Here is a 7,500-nt window from a genome sequence, read left to right on the forward strand (position 1 = left end):
CACATAACAATCTCAGTATAAAAGACCTATCTATCTATCTATCCACCTGTATATACCTCTCGTCCCTGTCCGTAAAGTCATGTAATATTCTAAAGCCTCCTATTGCCTCTGCACCAACAACTTAATTACTGAAAAAACAGAGACCCACACGAGCTAGTTAGTCCCTGTATATCACATCTACCTACATGTCTACCTGTCTATAACCACTAGCATCCCTGTCTAATGTCTTCAACTTTTCAACTGTAGAAAACATCTGTCTCTTTATCTACCAACTTACCTATACCCTCCTGGCATACGTATCCATAAATTTATCTAATATTTCGAAGCTTCCAATTGACTGCACTAACAATCTCGTTACTGACAAGAGAAGAGAGATTCACAAGCGGTAGTCCCTGTATAGAACATCTATCTATCTATCTATCTATCTATCTATCTAACTATCTATCTATCCAACCTATCATTCGTGTGCATAAAATTACGTAATATTTTAAAGCTTCCTATTGACACTGCACTACCAGCCTGATTACTGACTCTGTTCCAGTCATCTACCACTCTGTGAATCAAATGATCTCTCTCTCTCTCTCTCTCTCTCTCTCTCTCTCTCTCTCTCTCTCTCTCTCTCTCTCTCTCTCTCTCTCTCTCTCTCTATCTATCTATCTATCTATCTATCTATCTATTTATCTCTCTCTCTCTTTCTCTTAGTCTAGCCTTCTGTAGCTTGAACATGTTAATTGTCATGATCAGTTTAACGTGCTTACTAACCCTATGGAATTTCGTCTGTTCTACCTTTGTTGTATCCCTTGTGACAGAATCTCTATTGCCAAACACACACAACACCAGAAGGCTAATGGGCGACACGCAGGTCAAATTCTCAAACGTGATTGGCTGATGACCCCTGACCCTCCTCTCCTCATGACGCCATTAGTGCTGGAAATTTGTTTGATGTTTAGTTCTCTCTCTCTCTCTCTCTCTCTCTCTCTCTCTCTCTCTCTCTCTCTCTCTCTCTCTCTCTCTCTCTCTCTCTCTCTCTCAAGTTCGTTAATGTAGCTACAAAGGAACAGGAAGAGGAGGAGGAGGAGGAGGAGGAGGAGGAGGAGGAGGAGGAGGAGGAGGAGGAGGAGGAGGAGGAGGAGGAAAAGAGGAAATCAGTGTGGTGTAGGTAGCAGGAAGAGAGGAAAGGGAGGAAAGGGAGAACTAGAATGCTAAAGAATCAAGAAGAGGAGGAGGAGGAGGAGGAGGAGGAGGAGGAGGAGGAGGAGGAGGAGGAGGAGGAGGAGGAGGAGGAGGAGGAGGAGAAAACATGAAGAGGAAGAAAGGAGATGAAGGAGAGTGACAGAACGACGATGGGAGGGAGAAGGTAGAGAGTGAAGTAGGAGGGAGGGACAGGAGGGAGAGAGGTAAAGAAAGAAAGAGGGAGAGAAGAGAGAGGGAGGAAAATCCGAAACCTACTCTTTCCCTACTGAAGACGCTTTTATGGAGCAGAAATTATTTCCAGGAGGAGGAGGAGGAGGAGGAGACCACTACGAAAGGAACGATTTTGTGGCTCATAAGCTTTATTTCTTATTGATCAACTGTGGTGGTGGTGGTGGTGATGGTAGTGGTGGTAGTGGTTGTAGTGGTGGTGGTGGTGGTGGTGGTGGTGGTGGTGGTGGTGGTGGTGGTGGTGGTGGTGGTGGTGGTGGTGGTAGTAGTAGTAGTAGTAGTAGTAGTAGTAGTAGTAGTAGTAGTAGTACTAGTAGTAGTAGTAGTAGTAGTAGTAGTGGTGGTGGTGGTGGTGGTGGTGGTGGTGGTGGTAGCAACAAATATCTTGGTAATAACTACCATAATCCTTTATTGTATCGAATACTGAGCTATTTATTTATTCATTTACTTATCGAAGTATGTATGTATGTATGAATTTATGTATGACTTATCGAGGTCAGTATGTATGTATATGTGACTTATTGAGGTATGCATGTATGTATGTATATATGTAGCCTACTAGTGTATAATATATATATATATATATATATATATATATATATATATATATATATATATATATATATATATATATATATATATATATATATATATATATATATATATATATATATATATATATGTGTATGTATAATGTATGCATGTAGGTATGTATGTATGCATATATGTTAGATGCATAAATGTGTTTCTCCCTTGGATCCAGCTTTTATCTACCTACTTTCCTACTTACCGAATTATCTATCTAGCTGTCTACCTATCTACCTATCCATATATCTATCTATCTATCTATCCATCTATCTTTTTGTCTATCAGCCTACATAAGTCTATTTCATCTTTCTACCAATCCTTTTTTATTCCATGTATATTCATCTAACTATCTATATGTCTATCTTTCTACATAAATCTATTTCACCTTTCTGCCTATGCTTTTCTTCTATGTATATTTATTTATCTTATTATCCATTTCTTTGTCAATGCATCGTCTCCCGATATTTTTTTAACTCTTCATAGATCATATAAGCAAATTACACAAGAAAGTGAACAACAACAACAACGACGTCAACAACAACAACAACAACAACAACAACAACAACAACAACAACAACAACAACAACAACAACAACAAAAGTAAAAACCACAACTATAAAATTTCATCCACCTCATATCCTTCCTCCTTCTTTTCGTCCTTGTCTTCCTCCTCCTCCTCTTCCTCCTCCTCCTCCTCCTCTTCCTCCTCCTCCTCTTCTTCCTCCTCCTCCTCCTGCTCCTCCTCCTCCTCCCTGTCATGATAACAACAACACATTACTCAGGTACATTGATATAAACATCCACACGTGTTTGCGCTTACGTGTGTGTGTGTGTGTGTGTGTGTGTGTGTGTGTGTGTGTGTGTGTGTGTGTGTGTGTGTGTGTGTGTGTGTGTGTGTGTGTGTGTGTGTGTGTGTGTGTGTGTGTGCATGGAACCACAAAATGTTTACGCAGGAACGTGAGACACAAACAGAAGATAAACAAAGCAAACGAGAGTATGAAAGATAAATGTTGTGTCAGGAACTTAGTCAAAATTAAAAGCAATAATGAAAGTAACTAACCAATGAAAAGCTGCAGTAAAATTAACAGGAAAGGTACCAGTAAATTCAGTGGAAAAAATAACAAAAAAAAAAAAAACATACGAAGTGAAATAAGTAAATGAATAAATAAGTAAACAAACAAACAAAAATAAAATGGCAGTAAGCTCAGTAACAACAAAGAATAAAAAATCAGACGATGAACCAGAATAGTTAATTAAATAAATAAATAAATAAACAAACAAACAAATAAATCACAAAAAAGTAAACAAAAAAACAAGAAGGATAACCCACCAGCAGAAACAATAAGAAATAACAACAATAAAACACAATAATGCAAAAATGAATAAATAAATAAATAAATAAATACCCACACAAAGAAAAATAAATAATAAATCTGGAGCAATTTTAACAAAGTTTTTCCATCATTTTTGTGCCCTTGACTTTCCCTCACGCAACAGACAAAAAAAAATAAATAAAATAAAACAAAATAAATACATAAAACAAGAAAGGGAACAGAAAAAGATAACAAACACAGAAGAATTGCTGATAAAGAAAGGAAAGCAAAACTGTAAAAATGATAAATGAAAATAAATATCGCACGTATGGAAAGCAAATACAGCAGACGATTCATACACAAGACGTAAATAAAGGTAAACAAAGAATAATTGGGCAATGCAGGTGAAACGTAAGCAGATAATCAATTCACATATATAAAGTAGGAATATAAATCAGATTAACTCACTGACTCCTCCCTAACACATGAGCTGAACTGCTACAAAGGGAGAAATATAAGTTGAACTGACTGATATCTTTTGTTTCTTCTCTGACCGTTTAGAAGCGACAAGTTGAGTGGCTATTTTCTTGTTTTTTTTTTTTCCAGTTTTGTCTCTCTCTCTCTCTCTCTCTCTCTCTCTCTCTCTCTCTCTCTCTCTCTCTCTCTCTCTCTCTCTCTCTCTCTCTCTCTCCCCTTCGTCAGTTTCCTTCACATGACAGAAAAGCAAAACAGACAAAAAAGGACATCAAGACACAAGGGAAAATAAAGAAAGTATTATATCTCCACTCTTTCCTTGGCATTGCCTAACCTAATTTAATCGAGAAGTTGAGTTGGTATATTTTTTTCCATGCTTTTTCTTCTTCTTCTTCTTCTTCTTCTCTTATTTCCTTCACCTGTTAAGAAAAAGAAGCATCGTGATACCTGTGAAAGTAAACTAACCGATACCTTTTCACTCTTTCTTTGTTTGGAAGCGTGAAATGGAGTGGGCGGTTTTTTTTTCAGTTCCTTTTTTTATTCTTTTTTTCAAGCCTTTTACAGCCTCCACTCGAAAAAAAAAGGGTAAAAAAAGGCTTGTGGAACTCGACTGAAAGATATTAATTAACTCTTTCTTTGACTGTTTAGTGAGGTTCTATTCCCCCTTCCTCTCTCTCTCTCTCTCTCTCTCTCTCTCTCTCTCTCTCTCTCTCTCTCTCTCTCTCTCTCTCTCTCTCTCTCTCTCTCTCTCTCTCTCTCTCTCTCTCTCTCTCTCTCTCTTTCTCTCTCTCTACTTGGCTAGTCTCCTTCACACGAGCAATAAAAAACAGGTGTACCAAGAGCTGATTGGGCAGGTGAGAGGGAGCGTGAGAACAGGTGATCAACTTACCTGAAGTGGAAGAGCAGCAGGTGGAGGAGGTGGAGGAAGTGGTGGGGGGTGGAGAGCGGCCTCCTACCCCCCACCTTAGCCGGGCTGCCATACCCCTTCCGGCCGATCTAATGGAAGGAAAAACAAATTATAATAGAAGATTAAAAACTTATATGATTACGGTGTAGAAAAATTAATCATTACGGGGAAAGTAAACATGGTAAAAAAAATAATAAGTGGAAAGGAAAAATTGTTGAGATGAAAGCAATTAGTGAGGGAAATAAATGTGATAATCAGAATAAAAATAATAACAGGTGCAGGAAAAACAGGAGCAATATATAACTACATGAAAGAAAACAATTACCATAATGAGGAAAATAACGAAGACAAAAGTAATTAGTAGGGGAAATAAATGTAATAAACAGATCAGAAATAAAAAAATGAAAAAAAGTACAAGGGAAGAGGAAAATAATCATGGGGAAGAAAAAAATGAATTACGGAAAGATCAAAATAATTAGTAGCGGAAAAATATAACACGGAAGGGAAAAAAAAAGTAATTCGTATGAGAAACATAACAACCAGTAAAAGGAAAAAAAAATCAAGAGTGAGAGAAAATAATTGCAACAAAAGAAAAATATGAAATAAACGTAATTCAATGTAGGGAAAAAATAAATAATCTGGAGAGAAGGAAATAATTAAGGAGAGAAACAAAATAATTAGTACGAGGGAAAAAATGCAATGAAGGTAGGGAAAAATATTACTGAGGAGAAAAATAGAAGACAAGGAAAGAAATATGTAAATTAGCTTAAAATCGTTAAATTCCTCTCTAACCCCACCTCCCCATCCACTTTCTCTCTCTCTCTCTCTCTCTCTCTCTCTCTCTCTCTCTCTCTCTCTCTCTCTCTCTCTCTCTCTCTCTCTCTCTCTCTCTCTCTCTCTCTCTCTCTCTCTCTCTCTCTACCTGACGAGGAAGTAATTATGATAAGAGGAAGTAATAAGTACGAAGGAGAAGAATGAGAAAGGAGGAACGGGAGAAATGTAATAATGGAAGGAGATAATGGAGCAATAAAGGTAAAGATGATTATAAAGGAAGGGAAAGAGAGTTTTCTGGTTTATTACTATTTGAACATGAATGGAAAAGTGACAAATATTTGTTACGAAAAATAAATCGTGGTGATATATCTATGAGGAGGAGGAGGAGGAGGAGGAGGAGGAGGAGGAGGAGGAGGAGGAGGAGGAGGAGGAGGAGGAGGAGGAGGATGAAGAGAAGGAGGAGGAGGAGGAGGAGGAGGAGGAGGAGGAGGAGGAGGAGGAGGAGGAGGAGGAGGAGGAGGAGGAGGAGGAAAACAAGAACAATAAGTACAAGAACAAGAAAAAGAAGGGAAAGAAGAAAAAACTGTGATAATGATGATAACAATGATGACAATGACGATGATGATGATGATGATGATGATAATGATGATGAAACACCACCACCACCACCACCACCACCACCATCAATAACAACAACACCAAAAACGAGAACAACGAAACAGTACGTACAAAACAGACAAAAACATAAAAGAAAAACAAAAACCAACCCAAAAAATCTTTACCGAGATCAAAACCCCCAACACACACACACACACACACACACACACACACACACACGGACAATAACGCCCTCACAAAAGGCAGTGCAGCAAATTGCATGAAAGCAGAGGGCGTTTGGCAGAGTAATATCCCCCAAGCAAGATCGGGACGAAAATATCTTGTTTTCTCAACAGCTTTGCTAAAGATTCTGAAGCTCCGGGAAGAGAAAAAACCGAAGCCAGAGGAGAGAGAGAGAGAGAGAGAGAGAGAGAGAGAGAGAGAGAGAGAGAGAGAGAGAGAGAGAGAGAGAGAGAGAGAGAACATAAGAACATAAGAACATAAGAAATAAGGGAAGCTGCAAGAAGCGACCAGGCTTACACGTGGCAGTCCCTGTATGAAATACTCCTACCTATTTCCACCTATCATCCCCATCCATAAACTTGTCTAATCTTCTCTTAAAGCTCTCTAGTGTCCTAGCACTAACTACATGATTACTGAGTCCGTTCCACTCATCTACCACTCTATTCGAGAACCAATTTTTTCCTATCTCCTTCCTAAACCTAAATTTTTCAAGCTTGAACCCGTTATTTCTTGTTCTACCCTGGTTGCTGATCCTAAGAATTTTGCTTACATCTCCCTTGTTATAACCCTTATACCACTTAAAGACCTCTATCAGGTCCCCTCTTAACCTACGTCTCTCTAGAGAATGTAAATTTAACCGCTTCAACCTCGCTTCGTAAGGAATACTCCTCATCCCCTGTATCCTTTTAGTCATTCTCCTCTGTACTGATTCTAATAGACCTATATCTTTCCTGTAATGTGGGGACCAGAACTGCACAGCGTAGTCTAGATGAGGTCTGACCAGCGCCAAGTATAACTTTAATATTACCTCCGGCCTTCTACTTTTAACACTCCTAAAAATGAATCCTAGTACCCTATTTGCCTTGTTTCTGGCTTCTATGCATTGTTTCCCTAGACGGAGTTCAGAGCTAACTATAACTCCTAAATCTTTCTCGTACCCTGTACCTACCAGAGTTTGGGTGTTTAATGTGTACCTATTGTGTGGGTTTCCTCTACCTACGCTAAGCACTTTGCATTTATTGATATTAAATTGCATTTGCCATCTATCCGTCCATTCATTCATTCTATCTAAGTCTGTCTGCAAGGCGATGGCATCCGCTTCTGACCTAATTAATCTACCTATCTTTGTGTCATCCGCAAATTTACTAACATCGCTATTAATTCCACTATCCAAGTCATTGA

General features: G+C 38.5%; 1 protein-coding gene across 4 annotated transcripts in view; it reads right to left on the reverse strand.

Moving 5' to 3' along the window:
• The window catches only part of LOC135091475 (glycine receptor subunit alpha-4-like), a 224,382-nt gene that overhangs the window by 137,415 nt on the left and 79,467 nt on the right, over nt 1–7,500 (reverse strand). For all 4 annotated transcript variants that reach the window (XM_063989136.1, XM_063989135.1, XM_063989137.1 and 1 more), the window contains one exon: nt 4,687–4,793. The gene's annotated coding sequence lies outside the window, so the exon portion shown is untranslated. The remainder of the gene's footprint in view (nt 1–4,686; nt 4,794–7,500) is intronic.

Source organism: Scylla paramamosain, chromosome 37 (genome assembly GCF_035594125.1).
Source record: "Scylla paramamosain isolate STU-SP2022 chromosome 37, ASM3559412v1, whole genome shotgun sequence".
Classification (NCBI taxonomy): domain Eukaryota; kingdom Metazoa; phylum Arthropoda; class Malacostraca; order Decapoda; family Portunidae; genus Scylla; species Scylla paramamosain.